General features: G+C 33.6%; 1 protein-coding gene across 2 annotated transcripts in view; it reads left to right on the top strand.

Annotated features, from left to right (window-relative positions):
* Window positions 1–27471, top strand: part of LOC118204165 (uncharacterized) — an 876973-nt gene that overhangs the window by 64560 nt on the left and 784942 nt on the right. The window lies entirely within an intron of this gene.

Genomic DNA, 27471 nt, shown 5'->3' on the forward strand with positions numbered 1-27471 from the left:
CGTACGAATTTGTTCGTTTCATCAGCATAATGCATACATAATTAGTGTATGAAACATCATAGCTTCATAACAAAACACGCATAATTAGAGCACGGAAAATCATAGTGTAAATACGTAATTAGTGAGATAAATACTATAAAATCTTGATTCATTTAACCACTTTGAAAAACTTTCGATGCATAACCTCATTGGTGCGTGTAAAAATTACGTTTCATGAGAGTATATGCAAATGGTTAAATTCTCAAGTGTAGTAATGTAATAAAAACTTCAGTAGAGATCTAAAATTCGATCGAGCTATAAAAATGCTCTGTAAAGACGAATAATTTCTCCCAAGGTTAATGAAGTATAGTAATTAGGTAAACATCAATACCTCTAAAGTGAGTTTTTATCATCAATGATTGTAAGAACGCCTCGACGGCGGAAAAATGTTCGGAAGAATTAGGACTTTAAATCGGGGTGTGTAGTGTCAGATTAAAAGTGAAATGTGATTAAATTGCCAAAATACTCGACATCTCAAATTAGATGTGGCTGCTTTACGATTTGGGGGAAGTGTAGGGGACACCTATTATTTACGCTGAATAGATAGGTATGCATTAGTTATCCAGAGTGCCCACGCCTTCCTGGGGCCCACGGTATCATTCTCGTGCCGAATCATTGCATAATGATTTGGGTGGGATTACTTTGTATTGCAAAGTTCTTACCCCTTGATGCCAGAATAACCATTAATTGGGTTATACACTTCCTCATATGGCTATTACTGACTGCGCATTTGACGTACGGAATCGCATCTTGTTTAAATCTTGGTCTTCTCAGGCGCAGACTTGCTGTTATGATGCATGTGAATAGGTAATGCTGTAAATCACCCTTGTCCCCAGATACGCATAGGTGTTGAAGGCTGATACCAGAACGACAAGAGCTGGGGGGAAAATGTCAGTACATGTACTGCAGGAGAAAATACTAGAAAAATATAGTAACATTTTATTAACAGCACAACACATGACCAAATCTATATCTTAGCTTTCCCTATAATCTTGCGAATGACTATCAGGATGACGTTCTTTCTTCGCCATCGACAGAAACTATGGTCTACTGCGTTAAGAAGCTCATTAGCTTGCTAGTTTCCACCAATAGAATTTTAAAAATTTAGAGCTTAGTCCAATATGTTTTGGAACTTAATTATGTAAGGTGAGGAATACTTAAATAGAAATACCGAAACAAGGAGGAAACGAACAAAGTGAATACATTTCTGTTACAGTTGAATAAGTTGGGCATAGAAATACATAAAGTAAAATACATGTATAATAAGGCTAGGGGATAGATACAAGTAGAGGTGCATAAATAAAATCAATACAAATATTTAAGCATTACATGTTAAGCAAGAAAAATTTACAAAATTAGGTTAATAAGATTATACATAGATATATTTAAGGGTTTGATACCTCTGAAAGTATACTGCGCAGTTACAAAATATTACAGTGAAACTGGCGGTATTAAGTGATCAGACTTGTTTCTCACTACTAGTGAGAATGCAGGAAGTACAAGTCTTAAAGTGTGATACTATTTGGTTGTTTTTGCAATTCGTGGCTCATTATGCATGTCAACTGTCTGCTGAAATACCTGCTATATGGCAAATAGAGTGAAAACTGTTGTCCTGATGCTATTTACGCTGACTGTTACTAATCAGTGTGCCTATAGATATCGATATGGTGAAGTGTGGTGGACACTCATTGTTTAGCCATAGGCAATGGTGGTAGTATCCAGCTGCACTAAGTATCCAAATAATTACTCTTCACATGGCCTCCAAGGGCCTGCCAGGCGTTCTATATTTTATGCCGTGTTTCCAAGCTCCGTGCCCCTTGTGGACAGTAAATTAATTATGTTTATTATTTCCTTTCTGAGATGTTTATTCTTGATAGCATATATTATAATATCATTTATTTTACTTTCTGATTTCGGAAGGTTTAGATGATATCCAGCTGTGAGGGCATTAAAATAAGTAGTGGCCGGAGCTGCCTCTTTTTCCGCATACGTACTTATATGATATAGCTGAGTTCCTTGTGTAAAAGCACGGGGGAAATGAGGCAAGCCCCGATATGAAGCATCTTATTTCTCGTGTTACAGAACTGGGTACAGTACATATTTTTACGAATAGTTTATTTGTCCTTCTCCATTTCTTGGAATTTTCCCACCATTTCTGCCACCCAGCTTTACGTACGTTGGTTATGAATTTTTTGAGGTACCAGCCAGACATGGCACTGAATAAACTTTCTGCATTTTGACTCATATCTGCTCCTTTGCCTAAGATATCAATCAGCCTCCTCTTGCCTTTCGTCCCTGCATTTACTTTCAACCAAGTGGCAAAGAAATGTTGATTTTATGATGCTAATGTAGTTTCTGTAATGTCTTGGATTGATTTTAATCTGTATTGCGGCTTTTCAGCGGCATGCATCACCGAGAGACTGTCTGTGAAGCTGTATGATGTTTTTAGGAATTTTGTGACGTATTTTATTGCTTTTAGAAATGCTATCACCTTTGAATGTAGCATTTTGCCGGTGGAACTTTTGCTCAATTGTTGAGTTGGAGGCTATATACATTTTGATTGCGCTGCCTTAATATTTTTCTAGGCCAGAACCATCCATATCGAACTGGGACAATTTCTTTTCGTTTGCTTTTTTCATGCTTAATGTGATGTTATAATTCTTTCTTCGGAAATGGTCGTATGGGTATTATATTTCTCTCTGTTTCTCGTCTTGTATTTCTCTGCAATACGTTCTGGGAATTATAGTGACTATTCTTTCTTAATTGCCGTACTGCTCTGTTGTGGAATTCTTGCATATCCTGGATAAAGAACGGTGTGTTGTTAGCGGTTTGAAAGAAGGCTGCATTTGATGATGTTCTCTAGCTTCCGTTGATGTTGAGAAGAGAGAACCGCTGAACAGCATAAAGCTATTTTTTTGCTTTCTTTTTGTTATCAGTTCTGCTTATATGGCTTCACCGTATGGAGCAATCTTCTCGATTACTGTATGATAGATGAGTTTTGGGGTTCATTTGCTCATACCACACCCTATTCCTTCCATTCGTTTTAGACTGGTCTAATTTTAAACGCCTGGCTTTTAACAGAGTTTAGATGGTCTGGATTTTAACAGCGTCTAGTTAAGATTTTTATCAGTGATGATGCCCAAGTATTTTAGAGAGTTATCAATTTTAATTTTATTTCCTTTAGTTTTGAATATCGGAAGATATCTTTGTGAGGGTTTGTGGATTATAGCTTGGTATTTTTCTTGAGAAATTCTTAGTTTTTGCTGTTTGAATAGTGTTTATTACCACGTCTCTCAAATTAATTTACACTTTTTCCTTGCCCTGCTTTGGCAACACGCTTTGGATTTGTCGTGGATAGAATCGGTTGCGAGAATGTAGCTGACCTGTAACTGTTCTAATTCTTATTTTAAATCTTATCTGTCGTATTGGATTATTTCTAGATAAATACGTATGGATATTTTATATTATGTGCTTATACTTTGGTTTGAATAAACCGAAAGTAACTGAATTTATTAAAGTTATTTCCAATCGAAACTACACTATCGATTTCGGCGCCATTCTAATATAGGAACGTAAACGCATAGGGAATTGAAATTGTTTACTATGTTGTTTACATTTCTTTGGAAGTCTCTGGTGATAAAAATCACAACAAAAGCCACACATTTTGCTGATGCTATACATTTAGAGTGTAGAGGTCATTTCAGCTTTACGTGTCAAAGGCCAGGCTCTAAAAACCTCCATTTTGGCATCAGCGTTGCGGACAGACACATACATTTTTAGATATCTTGAATAATATCATAAACTCATGTCCATAAATTAAGGATAATTCGGAGTCACGCGGAAATCGAACTCTAAAATAAATATATCACCTGTATAATCACTACACAGATCTTCAAAAATCATATGCAAATTTCAGGAAGTAACCAGATGACACCGATGGTACGTTACAATGACGAGAGTGTAAGAGAGTGATATGTAAGGAATACGGGCAAAGAAGTAAAAATTGTTCGCAGGCGCCTTATAAGCATTTCAGTGCAATAACCGAATAGTTATGACACAAAGGACGCATTTGGATGATTTTTTACGTGGTAGAATTATCAGCTGTCTGGAATGTGGGGGTACCCAACTGGAAGTATTAGACGAACTTGGAATTGCCCAGAATGTCATCCCCAGGTTATTGGCAACGATTCCAATATGATGGTAATGTGAGTAGACGTTACAGCACAGGTCGCCCCAGAGTTACCGCACCGAATGAGGAAAGGCATTTGGCAGTTACTGCCAAAAGAAACAGACGGAGCACAGACTCAGACCTGTCTCGTCAGCTCTCTTAAACCACTGGTTACACAATTTCAAGGCAGACCGTGTACAGACGCTCAGGCCAGATTGGTCTATATGGTCGTAGACCTGTCAGATGCGTTCCACTTACTGCAACTCATTGTCGCCTGCGGTTAGCCTGGAGTAGAGAGCATGCATTGTGGACACCGCAACAGTGGGCTTGTGTGATGTTTTCCGACGAGTCCAGGTTTAGTTTGCAGTCTGATTCTTGCCGGACTTTCATATGGAGAGCTCCAGGTACCCGTTACCACCAAGAAAACATCATTGAACGACACCGTTACGGTGGTGCAGGAGTGTTCGATTGGGGTGGAATTATTCTGGGTTCCAGAACTGACCTGCATGTTCAAATTGGAACCATGACAAGCCAAATCTATCGAGACATCATTCTGGAACGATGTGTACGTTTGTTTCGAGGCGCTATGGGCGCACAATTTGTGTTTATGGATGACAACGCCCGTCCTCACCGTGCAAACATCGTAAGCGAATGCCTTCAGTCGGAGGATATCAACCGTATGGACTGGCCAGCATTCTCACCGGACTTGAATCCAGTAGAACACGTGTCGGATATGCTTGGCCGACGAGTTGCAGCTCGTCAGCCTCCTCCTACATGTCTACCGGAACTTCGGAGAGCATTGCGTTTTGAGTGGTGTAATATCCCCCAAGATCAGATCAATAATTTGATACTCAGCATGCCTAGGCGTTGTACAGACTGTATTGCATCGTCTGGGAGACATGCAATGTACTAACAATCATGTCAACCATGTAATATTGTTTTTTTGTAAATAGGTTTTTTTAATTTGCTCCAAGAAGAGAAAATCGCTATTTTTTAATAATATCAAACATATAACATCTTTTTTAGCTCTTTACCTTTTGTTTAATAAATAAGCTTTACAAATAAGTCAAATTTGTTTTGCTTCTAACTCTTCCTTTGCCTGATTTTGCATTACCCTTAATTTATGGACATGAGTGTAGATGCTTTTTGGACAGTTCTTGTCTTTCCCTGTGCCTAGATGATCTGGCCACCAGACGAAATCCATGGCGTTTTTAAAGGTGTAAGCACAACTGAGACGAGAGCTGAATCTGTAATTTATTTATTTTTACCTAGTCGAGAACTTCATTGATTGCATGTATAATGTTCTTATTCGGAATAATCCGAATTTTTATGGGCTTGCTTTGTTGGACGTTCATATATGTGATTCTGCTTTTAGTACCAAAAGCCACCTTGATTGCTTGGTAAGACGCTAAAAACATCAGGTCATTTCATTGTTATATTGCATAATATTTTTTGTACCCTCTAAGTACAATTATAAAGTGATTGAAATATTTGCTCTACTGCCACTGCTTGCCTCATTTTTTGGTGCAGTCTTGCATAACGAATCCTCTTAACAATGCTAGTCATAGAGTCAACAAGTAGAGTCAAAACATTCTGGTGGCTGAATGCATGGAAGGAGCTTTCCTATGCTTAGTGTAAACCATTTCCTGTAAAAATCTCTGTTGAATACATATAATGTTATTATAGAATGTTATGTTAATCATCCTTTCTCTATGCAGAGACTTATTAGATGTCATGTCATTTAAATAATTGCTATCTGAAGCTATTTCAATGATATGTTTCACAGCAAGCCCAGAAACAGTGAAACAGTTGATTTTTACTGTAAGACGAAGTTCGCATTTGCTAATCTTTCTCAATCATGCACGCTGTGGGTTCTTCGCATTTTGGGTTAGCACATTTGCAGGTTTGAGTCGAAATGCAGATAAGAAGATATTTGAGCTGAAATGGAAGAGAAAAGAAAAGCAAACTTTAAAAACAAGAAATAACTGTAATTCATAACAACAATGATTATTATTCCCAATGCTTAAAAGTATTTTCCCACGCTGTACATATATGCAGTTTAATCTTTAAGATCCTTTACAGAACTTTAGCTCACTCATGAACAAAATCTAAACTTATTGCATCTAGAGTTCTCCTTTGATTCCGAAATAATTAGCTGCATGATGCTTTTGGGATACTTCACATCCTTCATACGTAGTGTAAATGTGTTTATCTTTACCGGAATTATGTTTTTACATTTACAAAGAGCTTCATGAAAGGAATTGATTCCCCATTATCATACTTCGAAGCATTACATTCTTTAATTGTAAACATTTTAAACAAATGAAAAAGTACAAATTAAGCACCTGAGTAAAAGTAACTCTTTAGACTTGCTGAATATGTACAATAAATCTAAATTACTTCGGCATTAACTATTTGATTGTGAATATTTTAAATTGCATACATAGAAAAACATAAATACTCTGTAACAAATAAAAGGTAAGGATTTGCGCATTTGCTTTAGAAATCTTCAAGTATACTGATATTAAAAGAAATAGCTCTTGGCTTTGTGACTATCTTTCTTGAATATTTCCTTCCTAGAATAAACGCATTGAGATCTCTGTTAAGAAATGTGTATTCATTATTCTAATGATCCGGTGTTCAAGCTGTAAGTGAAACGTGGGACACCTTTTCATTCAGTACAATTCTAGAATTTTAGAATCTTAAATGAATAGCTCTTCTAGCCTAGTTATTCACTAAGTTCATTAATTAAGAGATGGATTCTAGCTGTGAATATGCTGCGATATAAGTGGTAGCATATAATCTAAGATGACTGTAGACGTCTTAAATGCAAATACACATGACTTAATTTTCTGAATGTTAAATGTTAATGTCAATATATAAGTTCATTAGGAATTCATTCACACTCTTCGCGTACATTAAATCATTTTACGTATCGCATATCTGATAATTTATTATTGTTTCATATGAATAGTGCAATAGCCGAGGATTACGTTTTTAACTGAGATAGCTATTCTACTGGATATATTTACTGTACTCAAATATTTATTTTTTTATTTAATTTGCTTCGTACATACTGCCAATGTATTTTGTACATTAAGTTTCAGAGTTCAAAGTTTACTTGATAAGCTAAGATCAACAGTAACTAAATAAATACAGATCAATAGCATTCATTAGCTCACTCTAACTAATTTAGGATAAGACTAAGAATAAATAAAAAAGCAATTGTTTAACCTATAATTAAAGCTGCAGGGGATCAAAGAAAATTCTTCCATGTGTCTGTGTGGTACTTATAGTGGTCAACATATCCAGTTAGCAACTGGATGGTTTCAACTACGATTCAGTCCAGGTCAGGGTTGATTGTCTTATATTCTCACTCATTAAGCAACGTATTGTCTCTACGATGGCCCCCCTACGAACTGATGCTTGGTGTTTGGTAACTCGTATTCATCACAATTTTGCCGAATAAAGCTCGTCTTGTTCCTTTACTTCTATTCCCTGAAATGGTTTGGTTTCTGTAATTACGGCAAACCCTCGAGGACTATCTGCCAAAGGGGAATGATGCCTTCGTGGAGGACTTTCTAAGGGAAACTGGCTCGTATACACGTTACACATAGGAAAACCACGAAAACGCCCATGCAGCCACCCCGTTCGCGAGATTCGAACCTCGGACCGAGCTACCAGTGTTCAGCGATTTTACCGCTCGGCCGCTGAAATGAACGGATTTTAAAGAATTAAAGACATCTCTCGCAGGTGTCCTTGAGCCATAATGTTCAGGAAATTCAGCTAAAAACTGGGAGGTTATAAATCTTATTTTTAAATTTATGCCTAAATTTCTTTTTTTTTTTAATTACATTACTTGCTTTAATTAATTTTATTTTTTTTTATTTTTATTTATTTCAGAAATCGGAATGAGTTAAGTTAACGTACGACATTGTTGCGTAAAATATAACATAAAATTTCAAATTTGTTTACATATGTGAGTGTGTGTGTTTAAGATAAAGAACACGTAAATAAATTTAGTATGATACAGCCTTTTATGTATTCTGTATAATTTGGTTATTTCTCATTTTTATCTTAGACATAATAACATGCTTATAATAAATCTCTGTTACTTATTTCATTTCATAAATAATCCTTGTCCCATGATTCTGAAGTAACAGTTTCAAGCAATAACTGGTTTCTCAACAGAAACTTTGCCAACCAATAGAAATAAAATTGAACCGTTATTTCAGCATTTGTAATCTTATATCATACTTCCGTAATCTGCGCTTTTTCTCTCTTGCTTGCTTTGAGAATACGATAAATATAGAACATAATTAATAATAACAATAAAACAGTTTTTAGTAGTTGTATAGACATTGATTTATAAAATGAATTTTTGCATTAATCTAAAATATATTAATGAATGATTTTGAATATTCTTATAATTAACATAAAATATTAATAATTTATGAAATTCATTAATCACGATAAAATTAAGTAAGGGTAATAACTGTATGAGAAAAAAAGAGTATTTGAAATGAGGATGAATGATTTTAAACTATGCAAATGGAAAATTAAATGAAAAATGTAGAATAGCTTGAAGTGTTGATTTAATATCAGAGGTTTACTTTAATCTCAAAATATTTCTTCCTTTTCACAAACATACACTGAAGATGAAGGCTACATTTTATAAAAATAAGCACAATATACTGTTTACTGAAATTCCATGGGCGGGGAATGTTTTAATGCAGTCCTCAACTAGCCAGTTGCTTTATGTATGTAATCGAGACCTACATAAATAATTGCTTGACTATCCTTTGCACATTGGTAAAATAACATATCTATTAGTTAAAGAGCGATCGCGGGTATTTAGCCGATAAGCACTTAATCGACTTGACATTTAACGAACAGCAGTTAGCCGACAGGACATTTAGCCGAGACGGACACTTAGCCAACAGGATATTAAGCCAACCGGGACAGTTAGCCGACAGGACATTTAGCTGACAAGGGCACTTAGCTGACAAGACATTATGCTGACAATCACAGCAACCGACTGGATATTTAGATGGCAGGACTTAAAGACGACGCGGACAGTTAGCCGACAGGACATTCAGACGACAAGGATAGTTAGCCGACAGGACATTTTACCGACACAGACACATAGCCGACAGGTCATTTAACCGCCACAGACTGTTAGCTATAGGACATGTAAGTGACAAATCAAATCAATTGTCGGCGAAATGTCAGTGTAGGCTTAAAGTCCTTCGGTTAACTGTACGTGTCTAAATGTTCGTGTCGGCTAAATGACATGTCGGCTAACAGCTGTCGGTTAAGTGTCTTGTCGCCTATGTGATGGTCGGCTATGTGTCATGGACCCGTTAAAGAATACGTGCTAACTTTGTATATCAAGAGATTACTTTTTAGAGAATTGTGGTTATTTGAGTAAGAATAAAATTAGGAATTGAAATTAAACTAAAATATAAATGACAATGCAACTTTAATTTCATTAAGTTATTCCACCATACTTATATATATATATATATTTGTTTATTTAAGGTAATTTTTAAATATGGATACTCGAACGTACATTTTGAAATTTGCTTAAATAGACCGAATCAATTTGACATTCAAAATTGTTTGTACTTTTGGAATTTTGCGATAAAAGTAAAGAAAGTTCGAAAGGAATTTCCTGAAGAAGATTGTTATATGGCAGGGGTGGCCAAGTTCCTTGGTAGTCCAAGCCATATTTCAGAACTTGATATTTTTGGCCAGCCGCAATTAAATACGTATTTAAAAGGTATGCAAAAAAGGTATTAATTTTTTGTAGAAATTATATTTATTGAAAACATATAAATAAAAGTACAAAATGTGTGTATTGAATTTAAATATTAAAAATTAAACACATTTGTTTTACATCTCTTGATAATTCTTTAAAATTTGGTAAATAATTGGTGACAGCACTTCTCAGTAATTCTTTGAGATGCTGGTTAGTTAATAGCGATAGGTGTTTGGATTTCGCGAATTTTAAAGTGGAATAAAATGATTCACAATGGAAAACTCACCTTGAATTATGTTAATTTCAAATGGATTCAGAAGAAAATCAAGAGGCGATTTAAAATATTTCAAGTCTTGAAATCTATTTTGGTATTCTGTCATTATTCCTTCTAGCTTTTTCATATATTCGTTGAGATTTTCTTGTATAATATTGGAACAGTTTTTTTTAGTTCGAGAAAAATTAAAAAAATGTTTTATTTTTCATGTCCTTTTGAAAAAGCTGTAATTTAGTTTGAAAACTAAATATACACTGTGAGAGGTCAGATACTATTTTATCTTTTCCCTGTAATTGTAAATTCAATGTTTCTAAATGTTCCATGACATCAGTCAAAAACATTAAGTCTTGTAACCACTCGCCACCGTCTAATTCTGAATAAGTTATTTCTTTTTCTTTTAGAAATGCATTTATCGGATCAAACAAATCTAAATATCGATTTAATGCGATGTAGTTAGATAACCATCTAACAATGGAAAAGAAATTATTGTCATTTGGAATTTCTTCGTCCTTTAATTCTTCAAAGAAATTTTTGAATTGTTAATTATTTTTTGCATTGGTGCTAATGTAATTTCCAATATGTAACACTGTTTTCATAACATCAGGATATTTCAAATATTTTGTAACGAGATGCTCTTGGTGAATTAGGCAGTGAATCGGTATGAATTGTGGAATTTGAAAATCATCTAGTAAAAGCCCAATAAGACCGATCTTTTTAACCCAGCATTGCCGCAGCTCCATCATTTGCAATGCTTACAAATTTATTCAGACACACATCAAAGTTTTCATTATGGAATCTAATGCATTTTTAATATTGAAACCGCGGGTTGACTCTTGAAATTCTACTAAATCTAATAATTCTTCTTTAACAACGAAGTCAGGTGAAACAAAACGTATGAAAACTGCCAATTGCGGAAGATCTGTGATATCTGTCAATTCGCCAAGGGCTAAGCTGAATGCAATAAAGTTCTTCAATAAAGTTTTTAAAATTATATTCAAGAGATGTATTAATTGCAGTTATGCGTCTTTCGGTTGTATGTCTCGAGATGGGAATTTGCGAAACAACTTTGTGCAATGCTGCATTATTTGGATCTAAAATTTTAAGTACATCTTCCAAGTTTTTTTAATAAACTCTCCCTCTCCATATGGGCGTTTTGCGCGAGCAATATTCCAGGCAGTAACAAAACTGGCTTCAGCCACCTTATTAGCTTGATTGCTAAAGGTCATCAAAATCGACTGCTGTTTATTTAAATTTCATTTTAAAGAAGCAAGTTTATCTGATCCTAATTTGGAATTTGGTGGATACTTATTAGAAAACTGAGGATAATTGGTTTCATAATGTCGACGTAAATTGCTAGCTTTATAATTTTTGACTGTAGAAGTATAACTAACACATAATGCTTTTCCATTATTGTCAATAAAAAAAAAATCTCCTCCGACTCATTATTAAAACTTCTATTTTCTTGCTCGTAATTTCTTTTTTTATTTTTGTTCTTTGTCGTCATATTTTTAAAAGAACTGGAAATAAATGAAGAAATTTAGAAAAAACAAGTTTTGTGTTATTAATACAATAACAACACGTGTTATATACTACGAAACAAATTATAGTTAACTTACCAAAAATTCTAGATTACAAATTATCTCTGTAGCAAGAGTGATACAAGCTGTTTTCTTCAGAGCACAATGTCAATGTCCGTTCCAATGGAAGTTTACACATTCAAAATAGGTCTGGAGTCGGTCGATTACGTAGATCGTCATTCGTCGAGGGGCCGATTGCTCCCATAGAAAATCCGACGAACGGGAACTGTTACGCCACTGTTTATGTTCGTTCGCGCAGTTTTCGATGAGTCATACCATTTTTAACTTGGACGGAAAAGAAATTTGTTACAGCGTTGCACTTAGTCTTTCATATTTATTTTCAGTAATTTAAAAGACATTTTGAAACACATACGGAACGATAATTTTTGATAATATAACAACAAAAAGATGAAAAGGGAAAACGAGTACATTTATCGAGAGCCACAAATAATCCTTCAAAGAGCCGCATGTGGCTCGGGAGCCCCAGGCTGGCCACCCCTGTTATATATTATAAAAATGTAAACAATACCTAGTAAATTCTGAAGAAGAAATATGCTTCACTGTGCCGCTTTAGCTAGGTCAGTGTCAAAAACAGTTTACGAAGAATAACACAAATATTCAGTCAGCAACGAACTGAATTAGCTTTGACCATTATTATCTACATCATCATAAAATGATGCTTTATCCCTTTGCGCAGGTATACACTCTTTGCTTTATTTTCCTTAATCTTATAACTCAAATTCACATGTATGTCGAAGAAGGTGATAAACATACGTATTTGCTTACTAAAATTATGTGCATTTATGCCTCTATAAAATAACCAATATTACTTCCTTTAAATAATTTCCAATTTATGCTGGTATCACAAACTGTAAAACATGCAGAATGATTCCAGACAGAAAATAGTAATATTTTTTCTTATAGGTGATTATCCAATTCTATTATTTAAAACTCATCATCCAAAATGGAGAAAAATTTCGGATGTACTATGAGTTTTTGTAATTTTCAAATACCGTAGAGATATTAGGATTTTTTTTTTTTGGAGGCCGGAGAGATGAAAAATTAGCAACGGGAAACGAACCACGGGTCTCTGGAATAGCGGCCTAGCGCGCAGACCCACTACACCAAGTAGGCACGCTATGAAGGCGGAAGAAATACCTTATATTACGATCACGATTTCCCTAGCCTATGCCACTGAAATTATAATGGGTAGTTGCTTTTCTGATTACATAATTACGATCATCTGCTGTGGAATTTTAATTAACATGCAGTTACAATTACATTGTAATTTTTATTAGATTATATAATTACAATTACACTATATCCAAATAGATTTCAAAATTAAAATGTAATTATAATTAAAATGCTTTTGCGTAAATTTTAATTGTAGTTACATTTTTATTGTAATTATAAAATAATTGTATAATATTACAATTACTATGTATTTTCAATTGCATGCTACAGTTACATTTGCAGTTAAGATCATGATTTTCCTGGGCTACGTAACTGCATTTATCAGAAGCAATTACTTTCATAATTATATAATTATAATTACCTACTGCAGTTACAATTACAGTGTAATTGTAGTTAGATTATATAATTGCAATTAATTAGATTGTGCAATTACAATGTATTGCAATTGCATTGAATATGAAATTAGATTTCACAAATACAGCGTAATTATAATTTAAATGAAATTGCGTAAATTGTAATTGCAATTAAAAACAGCTACTTTGTAACTGTAATTTCTTAGTAATTCATAATTTTATTACAATTACCATATAATTTCAAATGCATACTACAAATACAATTACAATTATGATTATGATTTCATTAGGTAATGTAATTCCAATTATCAGGGACAATTACTTCCCTTACTGCGCAATTATAATTACCTACTGCAATTGCAATTAAAATTACTTTGTAATTAGCTAATATAATTATAATGTATTTGCAAATATAGTTTTGATGTAATTGTAATTAGATGCTATAACATTTAGATTTGTAATTTATACATTTTAATATTTATATATTTTCGTGAGAATTTTTATACTTTCACAGAAATATTGAATTTTCAAAATTGTTGAAAATTTATATATTTTAATGAAACTTTAAGAGTTTTTAAGGGGCGTGAAAAGAAAGGACTGCTCTGAGACTCCAGAACAGTTCTTTCTCAGAACAGTCCTTTTCGCACTTCTTACTTATCTATCTACATCTACCCATCTACTTTATTTCTCTATATCTATGTATCTCTCTATACATATATGTAATGTACACAATAGCTTTGTGTGTGTGCGTGTTCGGTATGTATATATTTTGCAACCACTGAATGAGATTTCTATTAAGAACCAATTCTTTTTTTAACCCTTCCCACATTTTCTTCTGAATGCGTGCCTTTTCGCTGCCTGCTTTGCTCTGCTCTTGCTACTTGCCACTCGCTGCTGTTGTTTTCAAAATATGTTTTCCAATTACATGAGTATCGAAGTAAAAATATTTTAAGACCGAACTCTGTTAGTTTAGTGAAAATGTGTGTAAATCATGTATGTAAAGTAAATAACTGGTTTCGGCCAGGTGTTCAAGTTTCTGCTATTTTATTCATTCATCTTTGAAGCCATAAATGTGAACAATATGTGCGACGTAAAAAGACGCATCATGTAAGTACTTAACATGTACAATAAAATGTTATAATAAATGCATACTTAAAACTCCCTCTCTAAATATAGACCTTTGGGTGTGTGTGTGTATTATGCGAATATTCATGTATATATATGAGAACAATGTCAATATATTAATTAATATTAATTATTTGTATTAATTATTTATATACAGTATCTATCGCTCATTCTGTAATCATAGGAAAAGCAAAGTTGCTGTAGATGACAGATTACAGCTATATATATTTATCAGCCCTATATATTTATTGTTCATGCTGTAATCATAGGTCTTGATAATCAGAAAATTAATTCGAAAAGTTAAAATTCGTCAACCAGTAAATATACATAAAACAAATTAATGTACAATTTCTCCTAAAAAATCAGCTTATTTATTTATATGATAATAGTGGAACTACATAGTCAAAACTAAACTAGAATTAATCAAATGTTTGTCTCCATGTAAATATATTGCTGTAAATAGTTTAATTTTTTAAGGTAAGTTAGCCAAATTTTATACATACATTGTCTAATGAATTAGAAACCTTTGAGATTTTTATTTGAATGCGTGCTAGGGATGAAGTATGTAAATTTCATTTAGGACGTGGGTTACACGTGGTTAGATTGTTAGTATAAGTAAGATGTAAGATTGCTTTTCATGATGAATGAAGTAAAATGGGAAAAACGACAAATCTTCCACCATTTGAAAAAGGGCTTATTGTTGGTGCCCGTTTAGCAGCGGCCTCGAAATCGAAGACAGCAAATCTCACTGAATTCTCAAAAGCAGGCAAATCAAAGGTTTTTAAAAGTTGTACTCAAACCCACAGTCCTTCTCTAGAAGACGTAACTGCGGTTCGAGGACAGTCTTCAAGAGAGTGATCAGCGTCGTTACTGACGAATTGTTCAGGAGAACAGGGACTCAACTGTTCTTTAACGCAGATCGTCAAACAAGGCTCTACCCAACAGATTTTAGCTTTCACCATACGCAGAGAACTGCAGAGGATAGAATGCATAGTCGGGTACCTGTGGGAAAACCACTCATTTTTGCCCGACATGCAAGAATTCGTTTGCAGTAGTGTCGGAAAATAAGACACTGAATATCTAAGGTTTGGAAATGGGTAATGTGGTCGAATGAATCCCGCTACACCTTATTTTGTTCTGATGGAAGACTTCGAATTTGGCGAGAAGCCTATGAAGCCATCTTGCCTTATTCGCACTGTGTAAGAGCCTGGTAGGAGTATCATGATATGGCGCATGTTCTGCTGGCATAGAAGTGGTGCCTTGCTGTTCCTCGAGGGTAAATAAACAGCCATGAGATACCTAGATATACTGGCAGATCAAGTGCACCCTACAATGTTGTTGCATTTTTACCCTGATGGCGACGGATATTTCATGGACGATAATACAACCATACATCGTGTCAGAAGTGTTAAAAATTGGTCCGTTGAACGTCAGTCTGTTTCCAACACTTTCCTTAGCCTCCGCATAACCCGGATGTTACCACCATAGAAAATGCGTGCTATACGGTGGTAAAACGCATCCGACAACACTCTCCGCTTCCATCAAATTTACAAGATCTTCAAAGCTACATATCCAATGCAGGGTATTCTCTGGACTTCAGAAGCATGTAGACTTGATGCCCAAATGAATCAGAGCAGTTATCCGTGCAAACGGTAGTCCAATAAAATATTGATCTTGGGTTTCTAATTCGTTGGCCAGTTTGCGTATTATATTGATACATTACAAAGTTATTAGCCTAAGTGCGATCTTCATTGCTTATCTCAAATTGGAGTCATAAGAAATGATTTTCATTGCTTATCACAGATTGAAATCATAAGAAAGCGCTATAAGATATTACATGCAACATTTCAAAAGGAATCTGCGAGACTCTTTCATTATGTTAACCCGTCAGCGCACGCGCTGGGGTAAAATCCACCCCACGTGTAGTCTTTTCTTAGAAAATAAGGGAAGGTCGTACGTGACCTTTCTAGTACTTTATGTACCTTTCAAGATCAAGTTTAGGAAGTGGTCGTCCAAAGGAATTTTTCCCGTGTCCATGGGATTTTTGTGTTTTCGGGGAAGGCATCTGCAGCGGGATTGTAGCTACCCCGCGCGTGTACTAGCGTTTCACTTCCAGGGAGACATTCATTGAGATGAGTGCGTACGAGCGAGAATAGTAACAACTGCGGGTTCTCCTCGCTAGTGTTGAAACTGATAGCGAAATTGAAAATTCCGATTCTGAGTGCGATAATGTTTCGGAAAGGGCTCACGAAACTGTTTCTAACCAGTGATATGATGATTCCCATGATCTTCTTTGACATCATATAATTTTTATGTTTGAATAGATGGAACAATATGAAGTAAAAAATTACCCTCGATAAACGTTCGGACACGGCCGCACAGTATAGTGTCAAGAAAAGCTTTAGAAATTTGAAACATTCAACTGAGTGTTTATTGAAAATTATTGATGAATAAATAATGGAAGATTTGGTAAAATCAACAAACATTTACATTTCATCAACAAGAAACAAATTATCTAGAGAACGTGATGCACAAGAGACAAACGTAACTGAATTGAAGGTGTTTTTTTTTTCTTATTATATTACGCTGGAGTGCTGGGAGCAGCACTCCAGCATTTGTAAAAATATGTACTTGTTTGTACAAGAATGTTGTCACACTATGTAAGGATTGTTCAATGTGAGGAGATTATTTGAATAATAAACTCAAGTAGGAGGGGGGGGGGGGGAACTATGTGTTATTTATATTTTTTAATATTCTTATTTAGAATCTATTCTTTGATATGAATAATTGTATGACATTATATTCAGTTTTAAGGAAAAAAGCTAGTAAGAATGCAGCCTTTTCATATTCCTCTAGTACTTTATCAAACCAGTCTTTATAATAAACACTTTTGTTTAAAAAATATGTATATATGAAAACGGATGTTTCTAATATAAAAAATCATATATGTATCTTATATAAGTTAGTAATTTTGCATAAATTTCGATTTTTATGGTTTACTTTAGGTAACCAGTATGGAAATGTTTGTATAACTTAAAGTAAGATTATCTCGAATTAAAACTGGAAAAAAAGGTTTAACAGAATTCACAAAGCTATTAGTCATTTATCCATTCATTGAAAACAAACAAAATGCATTTATTTACACGTTGGCGGAGGGTGAACTCTGAAAAACGAACACGGGTAAAATTTGTTCCGCGCGGGTACTGACGTAGCGCAGTGATGCGCGTGTGCTGAAGGGTTAATCTGCTTCGGCATGGAAACCCTAGATCCAGAATCTACAAGAAACCCTAGATCCAGAAATCACGGTGATTTTGATTTGATGAAGATAAAAATTCGTACATAAAAATGATATTCTTAAATCCGATATGAATAACGCTTTTAGAATGCAAATACTGAGTGTATTTAGGTCAACCTGCATTATAACAATACGAAAGTATTCACTCTCTTGTAACATCTATACAATGTGCGTTCCAAGAATAAACTCTATTATTGTCTCAGTACTATAAACTTCATTCAGACCTCATTGATCTTTGAAACTGAAAGAAGATGGGGCAAACAATTAAGGTGGCTATTAAACCAAAAATGAATTATTAAATACGCTAAGTTTAATGGTTCTTCCTAAATCAAAGGAAGAAATGTAGAATCCATGTGCTCCAACTATGAGTATTGATCACTTCCTGTTAAGTGATAACAATTCGTCTGTTTATAGGATATTGTCCGCTGCGCAATACTTCATAAGAGATTAAAGCAGCAAAGTAAAATCAAGTAGCTAAGATGGACTTTGGTCTGAAACCAGTAGATCATTTGAATCCTCTAGGAAGAAAACTTCTTTGCAAAAAAGTAAGAACTGTCGATTAATAAACGGACAATTTCCTCGTCACTACTCGAACAATTTTTTGAAACATCTGAAGAAACAGCAGTTCTGTAAGCTAGAATAACTTTGGTGTATACGAGTCAGTTTCCCTTCGAAAGTCATCCACGAAGGCATCCCTCCCCTTAGGCAGATAGCCCTCGAGGCTTTGCCATAAGCATACACACACAGACACACTAGAATAACTTTGCTTTAACAGGACATCATTATCTTTCTTTTGTCTCGCTGAGGTCATTTAGAGAACTGAAATTTTGTGTCCTGTTTATCTTTGCACTTGTTCATATAGCAAAGAAAAATCAAGTCCCTGAAGTGTGGTTTCTTTTCATACTGTTTCTTTTCTCAGACCTTTCACATGGGGAAAACTTTGAGTGCTACAGCAAAAATGCTGCTATTCTGATAATTCTTTTTAAAAATCAAAATGAATTCATTCTTGTTCACAGGCGTTACTTACAATACGCAATTGTTTCCAATAATAATTAAGAGCCACTTTTAAGCCAAGACACAGTTCTTTCCGATTGTTATAAATTTTCATATAAACAACTATCATGATGAAAAGTGATTTATATTTTCTTTCTTTGTAAATCGTTTTCCTGTGACCTAAATAACATGTATGCCAAATGGCACTCGAATTGTTTTACAAGAATAGTTTCCACAGACCTCTTGAGTACTGCCAATTTAAATTATAGAAATAAAAAAATAGAGCACATAACTGTAATTTAATTTATAATTAATATTAGATTTGTAATTTAAATGAGTGATAAATCATTTATAATTTAAATGACTTTAAATGAAAATTCCTTTTATTCTCTTTAAAATGAACGTTTCATTTAAGAATGTAACCATAAAGTTTTAATTTGGCTTTTAGAAATAAAATGAGATCCTAATCCTACTTTGTAATAGCATTCGATTGTACCCAACACTTACATATGCCCTGAGGATCATGTAAAGTTTAGTATATCAATCAGTCATTGAAAGCATCGTTATTTCAGAGTCAACAGAATGGCTGTGTTAACAAAGAAGTCCTGAATTTAAAAGTGATATTTAGAAGGCTCCATTTTGTTGTGCATCAGGTTCAGATAAAAGCTACAAGCTCATAAACAGAACAACCATTTTTATATCCAATAAAACGACCGCAGAATTCCAGCCAATTCGAACGACTTTTTCTGTTAGTGTCCTTTCTGTTAGCGCCTCTTTCTGTTAGTGTCCACTTCATGACTATGAAGTTGGTTGATGCTAGGTAATTTTCTTAGCATAGAAAAGAAAGGCTAAGATAATTAGAAAAATAGAATATAGAGATGGTTCGAGATAGACAATCAATGGTAATTACTACGTTCTACTTAGTCTATGTTTTATTAAAGTGTTTCACTCTACTTATGTTTTATTTAGGGGTCAATGAAACTCTTTCATTTGCCTTCGAGTTAATAATAATAAGCCTTCGATTCTTTAAAGAATTTAATAATGCTTTAATTTAAAATGTTCAACCCAGCGTACCTGCGTCATGTACAAGATTCAACCCTAGTTTTCAATTTCAAGTGATCTTTCTCCAATACATTTTTGGTGAGTTAACACTCATACTCTTGTAGAGGAAGGAGAGAACTAAATATTTTTTACAGTTCAATACTGAGGTTAACTCGTTTAACGGCCGGAGAGAAATAAACATTTTATTTGCTGAAAGTTCTCTCTCAGATTGTTTTTGGAGGTTAACTCGTTTAGCGGCCAGAGAGAAATTAACATTTTAATGGCTGAAAGATCTCTCTCAGATTGTTTTTGATTGATTATCCTCATGTTTGAAAACATTATATATAAAAGTAAACACTTATCAACTGAATGCGTCTGTAGTGCTTCAGAATCGAAATGTCGATTTAGTTTCATCTTTTTATGTATAGGCTCACCAGCGGCCGAGCGGTAAAGTCGCTGAACACTGGTAGTTCGGTCCGAGGTTCGAATCCCGCGAACGGGCTGGTTGCATGGGCGTTTTCGTGGTTTTCCCCATGTGTAACGTGTATACGAGCCAGTTTCCCTTAGAAAGTACTCCGCGAAAGGCATCCCTCCCCTTAGGCAGATAGCCTAGTGTGCTTTGCCATAATTAAATACACACACTTTTTATGTATATAGGCATGTTTTAAGCATGATCTTATGTTTGTAATATTTTTGGGGATTTCATTTAGATTACAATCATATCTTTAGCAGCCTAGAATTTAAAAAAAATAGTTAAAGATTCACAAAATATTAAATAGACAATGAAACAAAGTCCAAATTCGGGCTTCCAGGAGCTAGTATTCAGATGGAGGACTACATCATTCAAACTTGTAATAGCATTCGTTTTTTCGTGTTTTCCTTTTTCTTTTTCAAAGTGCTAGAAACATACATACATTCATGCAGATTCTTCATTATTTCAGTTCTTTAAACTTGATACAGGGCGATAAAATTTGGTGGAAACAGTTTCAAAACTGATATAACGCGTTAAGTGATTCAACGCAAAATGCTGTTTCGAGACTAATCGCCTTCTTAACTAACCCCTTTTGGGGCTAAAAATGAAACAATTTGGAAACTTTTTTTTTACAACTCCAAGCAGTAAAAAAAAAAAAAAAAAAAAAAAAAAAAAAAAAAAAAAAAATGTAGGTAAGATATTCGGAGGAAATCATTCGGACACTTTCATCAGTTTACATCCCGAATATTTTTTTAATGGTGGACACTAGCCATTTTTAGGCTGTTGCCACTACTAAGTCCAGAAATGGTGATCCTATTATGGAGGTACCTAATAGGCGGCCACCGTTACCTCCTGTGAGGGAAAAGGCAATTTACATCCATGCCTTTCCGGGATTCGAGTCGGGGTCTTTCGGTATCGTAGTCGAATCCCTAACCACTATATCGTCTAGGCAGTTTACATCTTAAATTTAAATAGTATAGCGAATATAAGAAAAGTATGGCAATATTTAACACTCTGTGTTAACGCGAACGTTTGTCACACGACCACATCTATGTCACAAACATGCGCCTTCTGGAATATAAGATAGCAAACAAAATAGAAAAATTTGAGCTTGCACTAGCTTGAAAACATTTTTCAATCTGTGTGTAGTTTTTAATAAAGACCTGTGTGCTTGCATGCTTATGAATAAAATGAGTTTTGTACTGATAGTCGTCGAAGTATCTATACAGCTTAGAAGGCTCATGAGGCGTTCAATCAGGACATCAGATTTGCAGCATTCATTAGCACATTAAAATCAATGGTAACATACGTTAACAAATTATATTATCAAAATGCATATACATGGTTTCTCTAAAGGTGGTTGCCAAACTTAACATGCTGGTCTGTCATATCACGACAAAGAAGATTTACTTAGGAACTTATGTCCGAAAATACGAACGGCGACCGCTAGAAGGCAATGTTCGCAAGCTTAAAAGGGAACAAAGAGAGGCTGCCGAAAGAGGTGTTAATATGGCTTTTATTAAAGAACATAGTTAAATTATTAGAAGATACTCGGAACTCCTTCTATTCACCACATTGCATACTTCAGAACGTCGAAGCATGGATTCACGGAACCGTTCAAAATGGGCAGGCTAGTCACGGATCCGTACAGGCGCTTCCGAGCTGGTCCGGAGATCCCAGTCATGTACCTTCATGTATCCCCACAAGTAGAAATCCAGGGATGTCAGGTCAGGAGATCGCGGCGGCCATGCGACTGGTCCGCCTCTCCCCAATTCAGCGATCAGGATATGTCCTAACCCGCACAGTGTTACTAAAATGTGCTGGTGCTTCATCACGCAGAAACTAGATGTTTCGGCGTGTAACTGCTGGAAAATCAACCATGAAATCTGGCAACACTCTCTCCACAAAATGACAGTCTTCTTCTGAAATGACAAAAAAATCTGTCGCCATTCTTATTTTCGGACACAGGTTACGTATGTAAATCTTGTTTGTCATGGTATGATAGACCAGCATGTTAAGTTTGGCAATGACGTTTTGAGACACCCCGTGTAAGTAATTACAATGTGCTAACTCGTAAGATTTTTACATGCATATTTGGAATTCTCGACCACTAAACTTTGGAAATGTTAAAAGTTATTTATTAAATTTATTCTATAAATATTTTCTTTCCTAGAAATCCATAACTTATTATTTAATGGTACCAGAATGAGAGTATATGGCGTAATTCAGAAATTCAGTACATATCGTTTAGTGTTTAGAATTTCTATCTTCAGGAATCTACATTCCTCTATAATTAAAGCTAGATATAACTATATTATTTCACAGTTGCCTTTTTGTTTTCATAAATTACCTAATGAACGCATTTGGAAGATTTTGTGCGCTTTTAATGTGAAATTATGGTGTTAGTAGGTACTTGAAAAGGAAATGATATTGATCGCATTTTATTTTATGAAAGAAATAATTACTAGTTGCAGGAAACATATTCTCATACTGAATTTTTTATGGATATTCCTATATCTTCACGCTATTTTATATCTCCACGCATACTATGATTGATGTTATTAAATTCATGTTTTATCTAAACGTAGCAAAGTAACCTTGTTCAGTTACACATCTTGACAGCTGCGATATTGAAATTTCATCAATGAGTCAATTACTGGCAGATAGAAACTGTGCAAAGCATACCTGCCCGAATACCTGACGAATAATATTTATTTTGTATTTATTTATGCATTTATTTTTAAATTTTTAATTTAGATTCAGGTCATATAATTTTAAGATATGATCTCACTAGAGAATAAATATAAAATTAGGTGTTATTATTTCCATTCCCTTATTTGCAAGATAATCTGCTATATGAAAGAAAGTAAGTTTTTATATAGAACATTTGAGATTGGAATTATTTGTTAATTCATAATAATGTTGAATATTTGAATTAAATATAACGTTCGTAAATAGTTAAAATTATGAAATGAATGGCATATTGTCAGTACTGTTTTTCAATGAGCAATTTTATTATTTATTCTACATTCCACTATTTTAATTATAGCTAACTCTTTGTGTGGAATAATAACCTTTTCTGTCAAGATGTCCTTTCCACAGATACTTAAAACATTAATAAAAGCCAACAAAAAGTGTTCACTTACATGTTATTATTAATTTCAAAACTATCTCTGTAGATTTCTAAATGCATTACTAAGGATGTGATAAAATTTTAGGTTTCGGTTCTTTGTTACCTTTACAAAAACACTTTCTTTCTTATATTCCCTTATGTGCCAGACGTTTCAAGTTAATATGTCAAGCTAAATGATTTTCGTAATTTTTTGGTTTGAATATTGAAATATCAGTTGTAATTCAAAAAAGGTCCATGAAATTTGCTTCTTTTTTATACTATTGTATTGTCATGAGAATAGTTTTATGATGCATACGATAATGTGAAGTAGACGTAATTCAGCAAATATGTATTATATGATTATAACAGCAAATAACCAATGAATGCTTGACCAATGTTTTCTATTTTTCGAATGAAATTCCCTAGCTGTTCCATGTATTGTATTTCGTTCACCTAGCTTCACCTAGCTTCACCTAGCTGTTCCATGTATTGTATTTCGTTTTCGATTACCAGTACCGTGTAACTGCTTTTCTGCGTTTTTAAATTTTATATATCTGGTATCGAATTACGTTTTCTATCCCATTCTGAGCTTAAATTTTCAAATTATGTATCGCGTTTAATCCTTTCCCCATTAGGAAGATAATGTTTTATTTTTCACGTAAGTTCGGTGATAATAAAAACTGAACAATTACTATCTAAAATGATTAATTTGTGTTTTGAGCAGATCATATAAAGTACATTATTAACAGCATTGTAACTGGTTTCCAGAGGTTCTCGTAATCCAATTTTTAACAATAATCTTTGTCTCATCTGGCCAGTCAATTGACAAAATTTTGTAAAATGAGATATTTCATAGTTCCTGTCCAGCGCAAGTCTCATATCTCTGAGGATATTATATTATCTAATATTATTTTTATTTGCATTATCATGTTTAATTTATGTAAAATAAGAGAGAAAATAAATGAAAATTCTATTGAAATATGATGAAAAAATAATAATTACATACATAAAATTATTAGAAATTATTTAAGTATCATAAATGTAATAAACATAAATAATCATAATTAAGACACAATAACACGCCGAATAAATACTAATTCAGAAGTCAAACAACAAAAATCATCGTTATATTTTCAAAATTTTCACAGGACTAGTTTCGATGGTTTTACCGAATCACCATCCTCAGCTGCAAAACCGCAAATGAACAAGATAGGAAAATTTTGTTCCTCTCCTATCTTGTTCATTTGCGGTTTTGCAGCTGAGGATGGTGGTTCGGTAAAACCATAACTAATGCTGTGAAAATTTTGAAAATATAACGCTGATTTTTGTTGTTTGACTTCCAAATTAATAAATAATCATACTTTCATAACAAAAGAAAAACCTGTTTCACGATACAAATGAAGCCCTAATAATGTTTCCAATTAGATTTAACATTACTCACTTCCATTTACAGAATTCAATGGCTCGTCTCCTTCTATTTTGTGCACCAAATGTAAAACGAGCTCTGTCTCGTCGTGCCTATATTTTGATAAAATAAAATTACTTCTTTATTTTTTTAATTCAAAATTTTTCTTCATATGCTTACGGAATCATTCTATTAAAAACAGTACTTGATATCAAGATGAGATCATCCGCTCCTCAAAATCCTTCATTCAAATAAATTACTTCGTTTTTGAATATAACATTTTACAAAAGTTTGCATAAATGTTCCACTTTTATTTCTGGTGTTTTTACATACTTCCTTTTCACTTCTTGTTTTACGTACTTCCTTTGAACTTCTAGTAAAATTTTAATTTACTACAAGAATTCTTTAATAGGAAGGAGAAGAAAATCTCTACAATTCATTTTGCTGCTTTAAGAAGTAACTGATAAATTTCCGTTTATTATTTTTCATATTGACCTCCAGCTTTAAAGAAAGTATGAAAAATGATGATTGATTTTAAATCGTCGTTAAAAGAAAAAAGTATTAAAATGAACAATCAAAGTAGATTAAAACCTTCGCTTTCTTCTATTATAATTTGTACGGCAATTTCAACTTGCCGCATTGCGGCATTTTATATCTCTTGCGCTTAAAATAATACTTTTCAATCGCCGCTGTTAATAATTATATTTTCTTACTCAGCTCAAGATAATTTTGAAGCTTTAATCGAAGCAAATAAAAAAATAAAATATATTAGTAACAAAGGTAGTTTGAAAAGGTTAAGCTGATTTGATATCTAAGCGGTTCTAAAGGAGCAAGTAATTATTATGTTTGTACTTAATAAATGCAATTTAATACATTAGTTAGACTTAATTGTATTTACGTAAACACCATTTTAAATAAAAGCAATATATTTGTATAAATTAATTACTGAATAAATTGTTTAACTAAGATGAACTAATACTACAGAATGTTCCAAATACAATGCAGCTCATTCTTTATATTTATAGAGAAAAACATTAGAGCATATGCTTAATAAACAAGACTAAAATTTGGAGTAAATATACCTTTAATAATCTCTAGGAAAGGCTGCAGTCCGCCACGGCACCAGATGTTTTCTTTGTATACATTCTTCCCTGTTACGTTTTCAAAACTTTTGGATTGATACCTTTTCGAACATTCTCTTCAATAAATTTTAGTTTAACTGATGTTCAAGACTATTGTTACAAGCATTTCTCTAAAGGAAATCCAGAAAGAAAATGTCAAAGATATGGAAAATGAAACTTCATCTTACCCGTAAAAAAGAGTGTATGAAGTCAAGAGAATTAATGTACTTGAGAAACAAAATAATCCATCCTTTTAATGCAATAATGACGCAGATTGTAACTTTGAAATCGATTCAATATGTGTTTATATTGCAACAAATTATCATGAATTTCATTGTGCTATTCTATGTTCACATTTCTGAAACATAATATCTTATTTTTTAGATTAGTATAGTTCTTCAGGATGTCATTTTAGCGGCTTCGAGGCGAGATAACTCAATATTACTAGTTTGCTATCACAAAGTACATGAGACACCTTTTTGAAGGGACAAACGCCTTCGTAAAACATCTTTTATCGAAATATCTCTCGAGATGTTGCTGACAGCAAAATAGCATATTATAATTTAAATCTCAAATTATACTGTGTTCTACCTAAGTACTACTACATCATTGCGAGCTTGATAAATGTGTGATAAATCAAAGTAAAATGTCAGTATATTTTTATCAATGTTTCTGTAAGAATAGAAAACTTAAAGTAAACAGTTATCTCACTAGTTTAGTTGTATATTAATATAAGGTTGCAAGTTGAATAAGATTTAATCAAAACTGTAATTACCTAAAGCAATTTTTGAAAAGATTTTCTTTAATTAGTGCAGTGCATCATTGTTTTATTAGTCTATGTTGAACCTGCTTTTAAGCAGCATGTTTATATTTCAAGTAATATAATTATTTTCGGAAATTTGCTCCAGGAATCCAAGCTTCCTAAATTATACCCGAATGCCCCAACCACAAGAGAGCAAGGACATAAACTTTCTTTTTTTTTTCGGCTCCACTACTCAATTACGCTGCAGGCGAACTTCCATTTGCTCATTGATTCCTGATCTTGGCACCTTTGGCAGTCGAAACTTTGGTCATAAAGTCTGTAATAATGATTTCCATTGAGTTTATACGTTGGTCTTCTATATTGTCCGTAAAGGAAAACAATCACTTTTCATTTTGATATAAATGCAGTACAATCTGGCTTAGAAATGTGACTGTAAACACTTTTACCTGAATTGGATAAAACACGAAACGAATAAAATAGGGCACAGTATTTAAGTGTTCATGGGCTAAAACTGAGAGCTAATTACGGTAAAATGTAAAAAAAAAAAAAAAAAAAAAAAAAACCTCATAGATATTAAACGTTTTTATTATATCTGCTGTTAAGCAAAAAACGCTGTTTTCCAAATAATAACGTGCTGTACGTACGTAAAATAGAGCGTTATCTCGTTTTGTAATATGACAATTAGAAATCTATAAACTTCTTATCATACAAAAACTTAAAAAGAACGTTCTTAATTGCTTTCTTGCACAATGATATTTAAATATAATTATATTTTAGA

The sequence above is a fragment of the Stegodyphus dumicola genome, chromosome 6, assembly GCF_044657685.1.
Source record: "Stegodyphus dumicola isolate Sdum_Otavi_A_Nest chromosome 6, ASM4465768v1".
Taxonomy (NCBI): domain Eukaryota; kingdom Metazoa; phylum Arthropoda; class Arachnida; order Araneae; family Eresidae; genus Stegodyphus; species Stegodyphus dumicola.